This window comes from Lithobates pipiens, unplaced genomic scaffold (assembly GCF_037356315.1).
Source record: "Lithobates pipiens isolate NorthernLeopardFrog02 unplaced genomic scaffold, aLitPip1_a1.2 Scaffold_23, whole genome shotgun sequence".
Classification (NCBI taxonomy): domain Eukaryota; kingdom Metazoa; phylum Chordata; class Amphibia; order Anura; family Ranidae; genus Lithobates; species Lithobates pipiens.
This window is the reverse complement of record NW_027507785.1, coordinates 42,708,199-42,724,351: the sequence shown is the minus strand read 5'-3', so window position 1 is coordinate 42,724,351 and position 16,153 is coordinate 42,708,199.

Here is a 16,153-nt window from a genome sequence, read left to right as displayed (position 1 = left end):
TATCAATGTGACTACAACCCATAACCACCATATGCTGTGGGCATAACACTTTTAACCACTCGGGCCTGTTCTGGCACTCCTCTCCTACATGCAAAAATCATCATTTGTTTGCTTGAAAATTACTCGGAACCCCCAAACATTATATATGTTTTTTTTTTTTTAGCAGACACCCTAGGGAATAAAATGGCTTTGGTTGCAACTTTTTATCTCGCTTGTTATTTTTCAAAATGCATTTTTTTGGGGGGGAAAAAAAACAGTTTACTGAATTAAAAAAAAAAAAAAAAAAAACAGTAAAGTTAGCCCAATTTTTTTTATTTTATTTTTTTTGTATAATGTGGAAGATTATTTTACGCTGAGTAAATAAATACCCAACATGTCATGCTTTAAAATTGCGCACACTCATGGAATGGCGCCAAACTTTGGTACTTCATAGGCGACGCTTTCGATTTTTTTTTTTTTTTTTATTATTTTGATTTTTTTTTACACTTTTATTCCTATTACAAGGAATGTAACCATCCCTTGTAATAGGAATGGTTTGTTACAGGTTCTCTTTATGGAGAGATGTGGGGTCAATAAGGCCCCACATCTCTCCTCTAGGCTGGAAGGTGTGAGATCGTGGATTTTTTCGATCTCATGCTTAACGCGGCTCTGTTTACAACTGCGACCCGGACGTGATGTCATAACATCGTGCCTCCCCCCCCCGGGCCTCCGATGGTTATAGAGATGACTGGTGACCATCTGGCATAATTTGGATATTTCGACTGAAAGTCAAAGACGTCATATGATGTCCTTGGGCTGGAAGCTGTTAAAGCCTAACTCCACCTTTTAGTGACTGGCCTCAGGTGATACAGAGTTGAAACCAATCCTCCTACATAATTTGTACCCATTTATCTACAGCTGTCTATCACCTACATCCATCCAAAGTGCAGCGTTCACACAGGATCTCTCAGCTTGAAAAAGCAGGGGGCAGGGAGCTGAAGTTACATTAGTGACTAGAGCTCTGGGAGCTGATTGGAGGGAAGGGACACCCCCCCCCCCCCCCTCCACACAGGAGCAGAGCTAAGGTTGTCAATCAGCTGGAGGTCCCACCCCTGTCACCATTTTTCTCTTGGTGTCAGGAAAACTTGTCAGAAGAGATTCATGTTGACAGTAGAGGAAGGAAGCAGCAGACAGAAATTACACTTAGTGCTCTGGACTGAAACAAGTACACACTATAGGGGGATATGCTTTTCTCATATTTCATGTCTGAGGTTTACAACTACTTTGAGCTTTAAATCCACTGTCCAAGCCCAGCCTTCTCTTAAATTTTAGACATCCAGTGCTCTAGAAACTGAAAATGTTGAAGGCCATCTCTACGCAGATATGCGTGCACCGATGGCAGCTTTTTGAAGTCCTGATGTATGCAAATATTCTCAAGGAAAAATTCTTGTCCATAGCAACCAATCAGAATCCTGCTTGTTATGGGCAACAGGAATTGTTTCCTATAGCCTACTTTACATGTAAAGAAATTGGAAAATGGACTTTATAGGCACACACATAGAGTAAATAAAATAAATTGAAAATGTTATTGGATAAATCATAGTTTACAAACATATAAAAAGTAAACAACATTATAATACTATATGACCCCCAAGGACTCAAATAATACCTCCAAATTATATATTTTAATCCAAATCGGTGCAATTAGAAAAAATATTTCTAATTGCACCGATTTGGATTCGAATATATAATTTGGAGGTATTATTTGAGTCCTTGGGGGTCATTTAATATTATAATGTTTTTATTTTTTTATGTTTGTAAACCACGATTTTAACTTTATCCAATTAAAATTTCAATTTATTTTATTTACTGTATGCATGTGCCTATAAAGTCCATTTTCCAATTTCTTTGTAACAATACTGGGACGTTGGCATGTCACTACCTAATGTATCCACAATGTCACCCTGTGAGGATACACGTTAAATTCCAAATTCTTTGACAGCCTACTTTACATATCTTGGTCCCAACGGGATGTTCCTGTGGTCATTGCCCTTCCAAAGGGCCATATTTGGTGTGGTATACCCACACATGGACTTGCTAGTTATTCTGACGCACCCACCGGTAGTGTAAAAACCATAATTTGGCTTTGCAATGGCAGATGGATAAAACTGAGAATATCTCAATAGCAGAGAGCTCTAAGGCAGGCTATAGATGATGCGATTTTTCCTTCATGCGATCACAGGTGATCGCTTCTCCAATCAACACAGTCAGTGTTCATGGAGAATCCCTCCTGCAGAGTTATTGTGTCCTACCGTTGGAGGGGCACGGCGAGCTGTCTCTGCCAGGAGAACACAATGATTGTTGCTAGCGACTATAGCCACTGGCAATAATCGCATCCTATGAGTGCAACATGCTTATGATATCCAAGTCGATTGATGGATCAACTTGGGTTCTATCAGCCTGCCCATAGATGTTTTGAATCTCTGCCGGTCCCTGCTGAACCGACCAAGATTTCAACTGTCTATGGCTGGCTTATTAAGCCAGGGTTTGATTCAATGACCAGCAACCACACAGAGCTAAAATGCAGCATCAGTTCAGGTTGGAGCTTTGTATGAACGATATTGGTGTTAAGTTGGGGTCCTGCCATTACAGCACACTCCTGAATGCCCACAGAATGAATCACTGAGCTGAACATTACAGCCGCCTTGTAAGCTAGGATTATAGGCAGCAGTGTGGTCATATCTTCCTCTAATAATAAATGAAGTGGTGTATTTATAGCAAAAAACAGAAAAACGGCAGCGCTATTCATCCTGCAAATTTGTTCCTATGTGATTTGGATACACAATTTTATGTTGTTGGGCTATTTTCTCTCCAGGTCAACTGTCATTCATCATTTGGTGAATCTGGAAGATACTGCATTATGGCCACTAGATGGAGCTGACAACCATGTAATATAAATAGTTTTCTATGATTGTCCTGTCCATCTAATGGCCAAAACCATATAATATGAGGTCAAACCTTAGGAGTTTCAATGTGTATGCAATCAGACAGGCCCTTGTACTACATGGTTTTGGTCAGGGCTTTTGTTTCTCAGAGAATAGACTCCTTCCAAGTTACCTCTTGTGTCTGCCTCCGAGCACCATTCCTTGTTTCCACCCCCTACACACCCCTGAGCACCATTCCTTGGTTCCACCCCCTACACACCTCTGAGCACCATTCCTTGGTTCCACCCCCCTACACACCTCTGAGCACCATTCCTTGGTTCCACCCCCCTACACACCTCCGAGCACCATTCCTTGGTTCCACCCCCCTACACACCTCCGAACACCATTCCTTGGTTCCACCCCCTACACACCTCCGAGCACCATTCCTTGGTTCCACCCCCTACACACCTCCATGCACCATTCCTTGGTTCCACCCCCTACACACCTCCATGCACCATTCCTTGGTTCCACCCCCTACACACCTCCGAGCACCATTCCTTGGTTCCACCCCCTACACACCTCCGAGCACCATTCTTTGGTTCCACCTCCTACCACCATTCTTTGGTCCCACTCTCTTCCCACCTCAGAGCACCGTTCCTTGGTTCCACCCCCGATCCCACCTCTCAGTAATGGATACAGAACCAAGTATCAATTTGTGTGGTGCTAAGTAATTTGTATGTAATTTGTTAATTATAGGAAGTAAAATAAATCCCCTGTAGCCAGCAGCAATGGAGCACCCCCAGCAAAAATAGACCTCTCCCTCAACCGTAGATGTCTCCTAGAAACAATGGTCTCCCAGTAGCGCAAGAGCCCTCCAACAACAACAGATCCCCCACCAGCGGAAACTGACCTCCTCAGCACCAATAGACTCTCCCCCTGTAAAAATAGATCCCCTCCAGCAACAATAGATCCCCCAGCAGCCAGCATCAATAGACCCTCCAGTAAACCCCAGCACCCCTTGCCATTACATACATTCAGAGCTGGAGGTGCCGGAACTGCGTTCCCCCACGTTCCTGCTGAAAAAAAAAAAGCCCTGGTTTTGGTAAATCTGAAGGAAAAACTGATAGTGTGTATGCGGCTTTACTGTTGGCATGACACAGGACTGATGGTAGCGCTCACCTTTTCTTCTCCGGACAAGTTTTTTTCCGGATGCCCCAAACATGTAATGACACGTGTTCATCTCATTTCATGAAAGGTAAACTTCCCTCTTCTCTGAATCACAGATTTGGCTTTGTGTTGGGTTTCTCTCCCGGAGATTCACACCCTCCGCTCCCCTCCCGGCATTTCTCACTGTCTCATCATTCCAGCAATGTGATTCATAACCAGTAGCTCCTTCTACGTCCGCCCATTCTATGTACAGATCAGAATTTCTTCTCTTGCTGAGCCCCGAGGAAATTCCCGGAGACAGGTGCAGGGTATTTGGGGCCCTGTATGGTGCTGGTCTAGCTGTTCATCTACATGGTATGGTTGTACATCGGCCTTCCTGCAGACTAGTCTCTTATTTTAACAAACATTTGTTTGAAATTCATTCATTGCATGAGTAACATTTTCACAAATTCACAACTCATAGTCCTGGACAGAGGTACAATTTTAGGACCCCTTCAGACTCTGCTGTTCTGGTGGGTAGTGTTAAAGTGGTTGTAAACCTCAGACATGAAATAAGAAAAAAAACATGTAGTTTTATAGTGTGTACTTGTCTCAATCCGGAGCACTAAGGGTAATATTTGTCTGCTGCTTTGTGCCTCTGCTTTCAGCATGAATTACTTCTGACAAGTCTTCCTGACACCAAGAGAAAAAAAGGTGACAGGGGAGGAACCTTCAGCAGATTGACAGCCTCATCTCTGTTCCTGTGTGCTGTGTGAAGAGGGGTGTGTCCCTTCCCTCCAATCAGCTGTCAGAGCTCTCCTCACTGAGCTCTGCAGAGTGTAACATCATCTCTTGCCCCCCCCCCCCCCCCTTTTTCCTGAACTCTCAGATGAGCTTGAAATATTCAATGGGTGAAGAGAAGACTGCAGATAACCAGATACAACTTATGCAGGAGGATTTGTTTCATCTCTGTGCATCACCTGAGGCCAGTCACGTCACAAACAAGGCCTCTTTCACATGGGTGGTAAAAACAGGAAGTTGCGGTTTTACTGCCCACTTAGAGTCCACAGTACATCCAGACGGGACTTTTCACATGGAGTGGCCGTGATGCTTTGTGTCACGACCACAGCAAGTTTAATGCAGCATGTAAAAGTCGCCCATTCCAGTCAATGGGGCTGTGTCGCAATCAGGAGCCAAAAGCTTGGCTCGTGGTTGTGGCACCTACTCCTACTGTAAATTGACATTCACTAAAAAAACAAAGCAAAATCCAGTCATTCAGATGCAAGAATACCTCCTGAATACCTGACAGCAGCTGCTTAACCACACTCTGAAAAGCGACCCACTGTGGATCACTTTTCAGAGAATGGGCTAGTGTGAACATAATGTAAAAAATCCAAAAAATGGGCATGCGCCATGTTTGCCAACAAAATGTACACAGAGCTATAACACAAGTGCATTGGAGTGGCATTACATTTTACCAAGATTAGTGTTGCACAAAGTCAAATATATAATGTGTATTAACAAATCATATAGATTTCATATCCTGTGAGACAGGGCTGAAATTAGGGGGGGAGGGGCACAGGCTCCAGATGACACATCCAAGGGGGCACCACCAGGGATTCCGTCACCCCCACCCACACTGGGAAGCTCTGCTCTAAGGGTGTTACTACCGCCAGATCAAGTGTAATGGACAGGCAGCGCCCGCTACTGGAATACCAAATAGAGGGAAGACTACAAAGGCGCACTAGCGCTGAATCACTCTGCTACCCCCCACCCGCCAGCACTATAGAAAGGCTTTTCAGAGTGACGCTTTAGCATTGGAGAGCCTTTGTAGAGCTGGAAGGATTTTTTTTAGGACAAGGAGAGGGGGTTTGTGTGCAGAAGGCCCAGGACTAGGAAGTTGGGGTTGGAATGGCAAAGGATTGAGGGGCCTGGGGTTGCAGAGTAGACACAGGAGTCGGGGGGCAAAGGAGGCCCTGGACTGGGGGGCGCAGAGTAGACACAGGACTCGGGGGGCATAGGAGGCCCTGGACTGGGGGGCTCAGAGGAGGCCCTGGACTTGGGGGTGCAGTGGGGGCCTTGGGTTGATGGGGGGTGCAGAGGAGGCCCTGGGATGGGGGGTGCGGAGAAGGCCCTGGGCTGGGGGGTGGGGGTTGCAGAAGAGGCCCTGGGCTGGGGGTGGGGGGGGTGGTGCAGAAGAGGCCCTGGGCTGGGGGGTGGGGGGGTGCGGAAGAGGCCCTGGGCTGGGGGTAGGGGGGTGGTGCAGAGAAGGTCCTGGACTGGGGGGGTAGGGGAGGCCTGGGACTGTGGGGGTACAGAGGAGGCGCTGGAGTGGGGGCAGAGCAGAGAGCCAGAGACTGACTGTCACCAGCTCTCTGCTCAGGGAGCACTGAGAACTGAGTAATTGGTGGTGTTTGACTACTCGGTTCTCAGCCTTAGATCTGGCGGGGGGACAGATGCAGCATTCACCTAAATAAAATATGATTAAAAAATAAATAAAAAATTCCCATACTCGACATCCCCCCTTTCCTGCTATCTAGCCAAAATGGCAATTAGTCATTTTGGTTAGATAACAGAAAATGTTCCAGGGCAATGTTCCACCGATCTTAGTCTGATTCCAGATCTATCAGATATGTTTGGATGTATTAGGATACTCCTTGGTAGTGGTCCCTTTGAAGCTCCATCCACCACGCACAATCCATATATTAGGGTAAAGCAAAGTGACCTCCCATAGTGTACTAGTTAAAAATCAAAGTATTTATTAAAAAAAATAGTAACTCTTACATTCAATTTGGTAAAAAAAAGCTTGGTTATGTGCAAACACAAAGCGGCATACAGCTTTCCAACATCACTTCCGGTCCGGGATGCCCTACATGTTACGTCACAGGATGTGACTAGATCAGGGGTCTGCGGGGGACATCTCCTCTGATGAAGTCACGTCTGCCAACTGCCAACCCATCAGCGCTCTCAGCCAATGGCTAAGAGCCCTGACCGGTGTGTTCTGGTGGGGGGCCATCCCCCTGTCATAACACAAAAGCTCAGCAGAGAGATCCTTTTACTAACACCAATGGTGCCACCATTGATTTAGAAATTTGACCAACCAAGCCTTCATTTTCACCTCATGTTGCTACAGAAATGAAATTTTATGGCTGGGAATTTCCTTTTCTTTCCAGGTCACAGTTCATGCGCATTTCTTTTTCAATTATATTTCTTGCACAATTCTCCCATCATTGATTAGAAATTTGTTTGCTTTTAAAAAATTTCAAACATGTCCGATCACTTATGTAGCGGCCATAACCCTTTGTAGGGCGGCCTTAACTTTTGGGCTTACCGGTTACCTCCGCTTGGCTGGTTCTTCCACGTCTAGGGGTTCCCAGAGTTAGTACCCAACAACTTTGGACTCTGACACCATAAAAGTCCTTTAGAAAAAAAATGTATTTGCAGGAGTAACATCCAACAACACAGTCTCGTATGGGAACAGAGGGCAAGGGTGAAGAAACTCAGGCACCTTGAACTGCTAATATCAGAAAGTCTTTAATATCACCCAGAGAGTAGCCACTCACAGCTGGGAGCTTCAAGGCTGAACAAATCTCTAGCCAGAGATTATGACAGTCAGCACTTTGATCCAGAACTTGTGAAATCTTTGACCTTGAGTAACTGGTAACAGAAGTGAACAGGAACCTTTTTTCTCAGTACCTGGAACGTTCTCTGTCTCCTTGACAGTGCTGGAAAAAATGTGAATTGTCCTTCACAACCCAGCAACCAGACACTTCTCAGGATGCCAGCTTGTTGGCCCACCTCCGAAGAGTCCTCCCTCGGTCACCTACACGAGCTGCAGTGCCCCTCCAAGCCGAGAGCACACCCGGACTCCTTGAATCCTCCCTCAGTTACTGCGCCTTGGACCAGCCGGTTTCTGAGACTCGGGAACAGATGGATCCTTACCTTAGACCAGGCAGGTCTATTGGAGTTAGCCAACCAAAGCATGTTGCGGAGCAAAAAACGCTCCCGTGACCGGGACCCCTCATGGGGCTACCCCGGTCCAGAATCAGCAACAGACCGCTATGGCCTCACGAACGAACCCAGAACACGTGACTTCAACATCTTAAGTACCCTTCCCCAGACTCCTCAGTGGGGCCCGGCACACCACTGATTGGCTCCGTGGAATGCTGATACCTAAAGCATCCAACCAGGCCTGGTTCTTGGCCTGTCATGTGCACCTCACTGCTCACATGACCAGGCAGAACTCTAACACAGCCCAGCCAAACTGATGTCAAAGTTAAACCTACACAATTAACCCTCAGAACCCCATTACTGTTCTGAGGCAAAAACTAAATTTGTACATGACAGACACCTTGTCCAAAGTGTCATCGCTACACTCCAATTTGATGGCTGCACAAAAATCGTCCGTTGCAGTGGCCCACTAATGTCGTGAAATTCGAAGGAAAATTCATAATTACGATTTTCGAATTCAAATTTGTTTGGAATTTTCCAGCTTTAGGAAAATTTGTACCAAAGTCCTCAGAATGCTGTTAGAGTTCTTCTGCTTTTTGATTTTGGAGTGAATGGACTTTCCTGAATGAAAACCACATGTACTGTTATGCCCCGCACACACGAGCAGATTTTCCGTCGGATGTTTTTTCTGACGGAATTCAGCTCAAGCTTGGCTTGCATACACACGGTCACACAAAAGTTCTCTGACCTCGACCGTGAAGAGCGCGGTGACGTACACTACGACGAGCCGAGAAAATGAAGTTCAATGCTTCCGAGCATGCATCGAATTGTTTCCGAGCATGCGTAGGAATTTTTGCAAGTTGGAATTTGTACAGACGAACGGAATTTCCGATCGGAACTTTTTCCGACCAAAAAATAGAGAACCTGCTCTCAATCTTTTGCTGGTTGGAATTCTGCCAGCGAAAGTCCGATGGAGCATACACACGGTCAGAATTTCTGACCAAAAGCTCTCATCAGACTTTTGCTGGCAAAATTTCTGATGGTGTGTATGGGGCTTTAGAAATTCTTCATTCGAGAAAACATTTTGCATCCTGCTACTTTGAATTTTCTTTTTCTTTCAATAGTTTTTTATTAAGTGTTTGAAAGTAATAACAAGCAAACAAACGCAAACAAAACTCAAGTCACAGTAAATCACTTTTACAGTACTCGAATAGCGGAACAACAAGGACATAAAAAAATTGGAGCAAGCAAGAAGAATTGTGTCTGACAATACATTCCTTGAAGCTGATGGATAGGGCAATTAGAATAAACAGTCGAAAATAAGAGAGAACGAGCACTGTAGTGCCAACTCCAGTGAACCACCGTATTTCAGGGATGTCCGTCGGGGTACGAGCCCCTTCTAAAAGCGATCCCAACAGACAAAAAAGAAAAATAAGTAAACTAAAAGAAAAAGGTTACCCTGAGTAGATCAGGCGGAGGACAACAGACCAAGTGCCCTTGGCTAGAAATCGGGTGGGGGTGTAAGGGCAAGGCTCCCCCGCCGCCCCCAAAGGGCTCTCGCTGCGGAAGGGAAGGTCCCGTCCCTCATTGTCCCCACACACCGCTGTCAGCAGTAAAAATATTCAGGAAACCAATGCTAGTGCAAAAAGATAATAAAAACAAAAAAGGGCCTGGGTGACAAGCTTACAATGGTCAAAGGAGTTCTCTAGTATCGAGGAGTAAACCTCTGTCCCCTGACAACTGGGAGGAGGAGGACCCAAACCGGGGAAGTAGGTAAAACGAAATTAAAACATAAACCATAAACGGTCAGACTCAGGAGCCTCAATACGGAATAAGTAAAAGGAAATACAGGAAGAATAGGAGAAGTGGGGGGGATGAAGAAGGACAGGGGGGGAAATTAGGGTCCAGCCAGAGTGTGGATAAGGGAGGTAGAGGGTAGTTCCATCCAGGTCCTCAAACGGAGGATACTCCCGGGATTAGGGAGATGTGGCAATACTTCGCCCATGGTTCCCAGATGCATTCGAAGATTTGGGTTTTGTCTAGTGTAATGCTGACTAGCTTTTCTTGTGCCATGATCCAGGAAATGTTACGCTTCACCACTGCGATAGGAACAGATGGCTTCTTCCAGTGGGCCGCAATAGTGATTTTGGTCCCCAGTATAATGAAGAAGATAAAAGCCTGGGAGTGTTTGTCTATCCTCTCAATTTTGAGGTTAAGGAGAGCTATCTCTGGAGTTTTGGGGACCTGGACCGAAGTTACCTTATGTATCAAGTGGAAGACCTTATTCCACAAACACCAAATTTTCGGGCAGGACCACCAAACGTGAAGCATAGAGCCCAGATGGTTACAGTTCCGAAAGCACAGCGGAGAAGCATTTGGGTAGAACTTGGCTAAGAGGGAGGGGACTCTATACCACCTGGTAAGTACCTTAAGGTTCGCTTCGATAAGTGAGATATTCAAAATACGTTTAAAAGAGCGCTGGACGCATGCAAACCATACATCTCGATCCCAGGAAATGCCTAGGTCACTCTCCCAGGCTGAAGCGTAAGAGGGCTTAGAGGTCGCCGTGGCTAGGGAGGCATATATGACAGATATCCCTCCCCTCTGGTCCATGGCCTCCGCACACCAAGATTCATAGGGGGTAGCTTTGGGGGGAGCAGTCTTATGGGGCCATATTGAGCGGAAGAAGTGTAATAATTGAGAGAATCTATATCGTTCAGAAGGTGGCATTTGGAGTTTACTGGTGCAGTATGCCTCTGATATGGGGCCCGAAGGTGTGAAGCAATTTCCAATTCTAAGAAGGCCCTTGTTGAGCCACCAACTAAATGCTAGGATATTCATTCCTGGGGGGGAAAGAGGGATTGTGGAACAAATGTGTAAGGGGACAGAGGGCGGAAACAAGGGCTGTCTGTTTGTGTAGTTGGTCGCACAGGGCAATTGAGTGGGAGAGGGTGGGGGCTAAGATTGGGGGCCTAAGTTTGGAGGGGGACCAAATGATGTAGTCGATCGTATGACGTGGAATGGCTTGTCTTTCAATTGCAACCCAGTCTGGATTGGACCCTTAGAGTAGACAGTAGATATTTGTGCGAGTTGCGCCGCTTGGTAATACCAGAGGTTAGGCAAGGCTAGGCCACCTTGGGATTTTAATCTATATAAGATATGTTTCAAACAGCGCCTGCCTTTGGGGTTCCAAAGGAATTGGAGAATTTTGGTTTGCAGGGCCTGTAAATGGGATTTCCTAATCGGGATTGGGAGGGATCTAAATAGGTAAAGAAGACGGGGAAGCGGGTCATCTTGATTGCATTGATGCGGCCCAACCAGGAAATGTTCTGCTTATCCCAGCTCGTGAGGTCAGATGTGAGCTTCCGAAAGGCTGGAGGATAGTTAGAGGCGTATAAGGTGTCTATTTTAGGGGAGATGTTAACCCCAAGAAATGGAAGAGATGATTGGCACCAAGAAAAGGGGAAATGGCTCCGTAAGCTATCAAGGCGTTCTGGGGAGACCGTGATGTTAAGGGCCAGGGACTTCGAGGGATTCACACGCAGGCCCGAGACCCTGCCAAAGGTATCAAGCACAGAGAAGATGTTAGGAGTGGAGATCAGGGGAGAAGTGACATATAACAGTAAGTCGTCCACGAACAGCGCACATTTGTGTTCCTGACCTCCGCACCGAACTCCCTTAATATCGGGGTGATCTCTAATGGTTATTGCCAGGGTCTCGATCGCAATGGCGAACAGGAGGGGGGAAAGGGGACAACCCTGTCTGGTGCCTTTTTCTATTACGAGGGCATCAGAGAAGCATCCTTGGAGTCTGACTTGCGCAGAAGGGGTCGAATATAAGGATCGCAGTGATTGTAAAAAGTGTGGGCCAAAACCCCATCTCTGTAGTACATTAAACAGATAAGGCCAGGAGATGGTGTCGAAAGCTTTTTGAAGATCTATTGACAAGAGGAAACCCTCTTGACGTGGTCCGCCATCCCAGCGGGAATTGAGGAGAGAAACTATAGCTACTGTTCTCCTAATTTGGTCAGGTCCCTGTCTCCCCGGGACAAAGCCCACCTGGTCTTTGTGGATATACTGGGCTATAAAGGATGAAAGTCTGTTAGAGAGTATTTTCGTAAACATTTTAAGGTCATTATTGATAAGCGAGATAGGGCGGAAGTTAGAGACCAACGTGGAATCTTTGCCCGGTTCTGGTATCACTGAAATATATGCCAGGTTAAGGGCTTTGTCCAAGGGAGAGCCGGACCTGAGCGAGTTATAAAATTTGGCCATGAAAGGGGCAAGCGTCGACGCAAATTTTTTATAGTATCCAACTGAAAAGCCGTCCGGGCCGGGGGCGGAGTTCTGTTTTAGGCGTTTTATGACTCCCAGAACTTCCGCTTCAGAGATCGGGTCTTCCAAAAGATCCGAGTGATCCGAAGAGAGTTTCGGTAGAGGGATCGAGTCAAGAAAGTCGTCTAGTCGGGATAGGGGGACAGGGTGATCATCCTTATACAAGGAACGATAAAACTTATGAAATGTTTCCATAATGCTGTGTGGGTTATGAGACAGATCAAATGAGAGGGTACGAATTTCGGGGAAGGAGTGGACGCGTGGTCTGGGGGACAATTTTACTGCCAGTTTGGTTCCTATTTTGTCCTTTTGAGAGTAGAAGCAGGCTCCAGACCATCTAAGGTGTTTCTCTGCCATGGTGGTAAGAGCTAAGTTTAAGAAGGTTCGGGCCGATTCAAGGCAAAGCAGCGAAGCACTAGTTGGGTCGCGTTTATGAGCTTTACTCAGGGAATGAAACTCCCTTGTGAGTTTATCTATCTCAATCCTCCTTCCCTTCTTAAGCTGGGAAGAAATTTGGATAATCTTACCTGACTACCGCCTTGTGGGCTGCCCACAGGGATTCCGGGGATATTGAGCCAGTGTTATTCAGTAGGAAATATTCCTGGATGTCATGTTGTATGGATGCGCAGTGGGCTGGGTCACTTAAAAGTGCTTCATTCAGACGCCAGGTGAACCTGTGTCCTAACACGTATGATCGTTTTATATAAACTATGACCATAGAGTGGTCAGAGATGGGGGAGTCCCTAATTATAGCTTTAGTCGTGGAAGGGATGTTGTGGGATTGGATGAAGATGTGGTCGATTCTGGTGTGGAGTTGGTGAGGGGCAGAAAAGTGGGTGTAGTCTTTTGATCTAGGGTTCAGTTTTCTCCAGATGTCCACCAGACCCAGAGTATATAGCGAGGAGGCGATTTTAGTGCTCTGTCTCGGGGATTTCCGAGATTGAGGGGTCCCCTTGGACGATTTGTCTAGGGATTGATCAAAGGGGAGGTTAGTATCCCCTCCCATTACAATTTTCCCCTCCAGCAGTGGGCTAAGAGTGGACAGCATGGAGGAAAAGAAGCTGGCCTGATTCTTGTTTGGGGCATAGTAAGAAATGAATGAATATGGAGTGCCCTCTATAGAGCCCTTGACCAAGATATATCTACCATCCCGATCACTAAATGTGAATGAGTGAGAGAAGCCCACGTTTTTGGCAAAGCATATTGCAACACCCTTTGTCTTGTTAACGGCATTGGAGAGGAAGAATTGGGGATAGTGTCTGGAAAGGAATGAAGGAGTATAGGATTTCGGGAAATGAAAACATAAAATTAAGTGGACAGTTATGTATATTTTAGAAAAAAGGACAGAGCTCCTTCAGAGTAGAGTATCCGTTTCAATCAGTGAAAGAGCTCAGGAGTCCATCCCCGCCCCCCCTAGAGGAGCGGGAGAGATGAGGGGCTCCAAAAGTTAGGTAAACATGAACAGGGAACTTATGAGATGTCCAACAAGTAATGGTGCCAGTTAAATAAGAGGTGAGTCAATCAGGAAACACCAGGCCGGACTTAGGTTGCAGTCCAGACTGGGATGCCTACCCCTAAACAAGAAAAAAAAAAGGCAAGCGGAAAAAAGAGGTGAGTGATGGAAGAAAGGAAGAGTGATTAGTCATCCTCAGGTTGGGTGGCCATCCTTCGATCGTTTTGCTTGTTGCTTCTGCCAGAGGGGTTTGGGAGGGCTCGCCGGGGGAGGTCTCTTCGTTGACAGGGAGAGTTTCGGATCCAGTGGAGGGAAAGGAGAGGTAGAGATGAGGCCCAGATGAAGTAAGATGCGTTCAACAAAATTGGTAAAGCTGTAAGATTTATTCAGATAGGAGAAATTAAGTCTAAACGGAAAAGCCCATTTGTATGGGATCGATTTTTGAGACAGGACCTGCAGGAGAGGCTTCAGAGATCTCCTTTTCTGTATAGTGTAAGGGGAGAGGTCCGCAAACAGTTGGACTGGGTGGCCTTGGAATGTTAAGTTGTCAGACTCCCTAGCCTTGCATTATATCCTCTTTGACTTTGAAAAAGTGCGGCTTGACAACAATGTCTCTGGGGAGGCCATCTTGTCGGGGGGTTGCAGCGCTCTGTGAGCATGGTCCAGTTCCAGCCTGTGGTCTTGTATATCAGGGAGCAGACTTTTGATAAAGGACCAAACAACCGAGTCTGTATCTTTAAATGTTTCAGGAATTCCTCTGAGCCTGAAATTATATCTGCGATTCCTGTTTTCAAGGTCATCAATTTTAGAGTGTGCGGTTTCAAGTTGATCATGTAGATCCTGGATCCTGTCAGTATTTTGTTGGGCCATGGCGATCGTCTGGTCAGTTTTTAATTCGATCGCTTCTATTCTGGTGCCCAGATGTTGTAGATCAGCCTGTATTATGGACGTGATCTGCGATGCGTTTTGGGCTAGGCCTCTGGAAAGCATGGAAGAGAAGGTTTCCATCAGGGATGAAAAGTCTGAGGGGGCAGCTGGATGAGGCATGAGATGAGCCCTAGGGGGATCGGGGGTGGCAGAGAAATCCTCCATGGGAGTGAGTGGGGAGCCATTGAGAGTTCTGCCCAGCAAAGATTCCGTAGAGGAGGGAGATAATAAGGGCAGCTGTATGCTACTCACAGTAGTCGGATGACCATCCTCGCGCTGCACAGCCCTGGGGGACGGATCAGCGATGGATTTGTCCGGATCCTGAGGTAGGCCTCGCGCTGTTCGGGCGGTCGCCATCATAGAGAAGGGCGCAGGCGGCGGGTCGGTGGCCAGTTGTTTAGCTAGGCAGCGCCTGGCCGTGTTCCCGTTCATGCGGGGGGGTCGATCGGAGCCGCGGGGGTTTGCGGGGTGAGCGGCGATGGCTATCTCCTGCTAGTGTCAGCTGCGGCAGGATGAGCGGAGCGGAGCTCTCAGGACATGCGACCGTCCATGAAGCCCTTGAATTTTCTTTTTACATAGTTATTCTGGTTGCAAAAGACACAAGTCCATCTAGTTCAGCCAATAAAAGGGAATAAATAAAAATATATACAATCCTATATATACAGTTCTATATCCATAGTTGATCCAGAGGAAGGTAATCCCCCCCAGCAAAGCATTATCCAATTCGCTTCAGCAGGGGAGAAACGTTTCTTCCTAATCCCTTAAGAGGCAATCAGATATTCCTGGATCAACTTTACCTATAAATGTTAGTATCCAATTATATTATGTACATTTAGGAAGAATGCAGACTTTTTTAAAATAAATCTACTGAGCTGGCCAGAACCAGCTCTTGAGGGAGTCTATTCCACATTTGCACAGCTCTTACTGTGAAGAAGCCTTTCTGTATTTATTTGGAGATTAAATCCCCCCCCCCCCGACATAAAGAGTGCCCCCTTGTCTTCTATGATGACCCTATGATTTTTTTTAGGGTGGAGGGCCACCCTAAAAAAAAAAAAAAATAGCATTAATGTTCTTAAAATAAATAAAATAAAATAAAACATTTGAATTTTTTTTTTAACTTACCACAAACCCCTGTTGCTAGGCATCTGCCTCTTCCTACTCCACGTGATCTTCAGTCTTCTCTCCTCCTCGCGTTGTCTTCTGGGGAAGGTGGCGCAGTATGTTCTGGGAACGGTGTGTGTCCCAGAACGCAGCGCGCCCCATTCACAAAACGCCGTAGATAATGGGCTCCACTGCCTGTTTCCCTTAGTGAGGATGGCGGCGCCGGTACACGATACGAGGGACGTATCGGCCTCGGGGGGCCGACATCACAGGCGCCCTGGACCGGTAAGTGTCCTTATTAAACATCAGCAGCTACAGTGTTTGTAGCTGCTGACTTT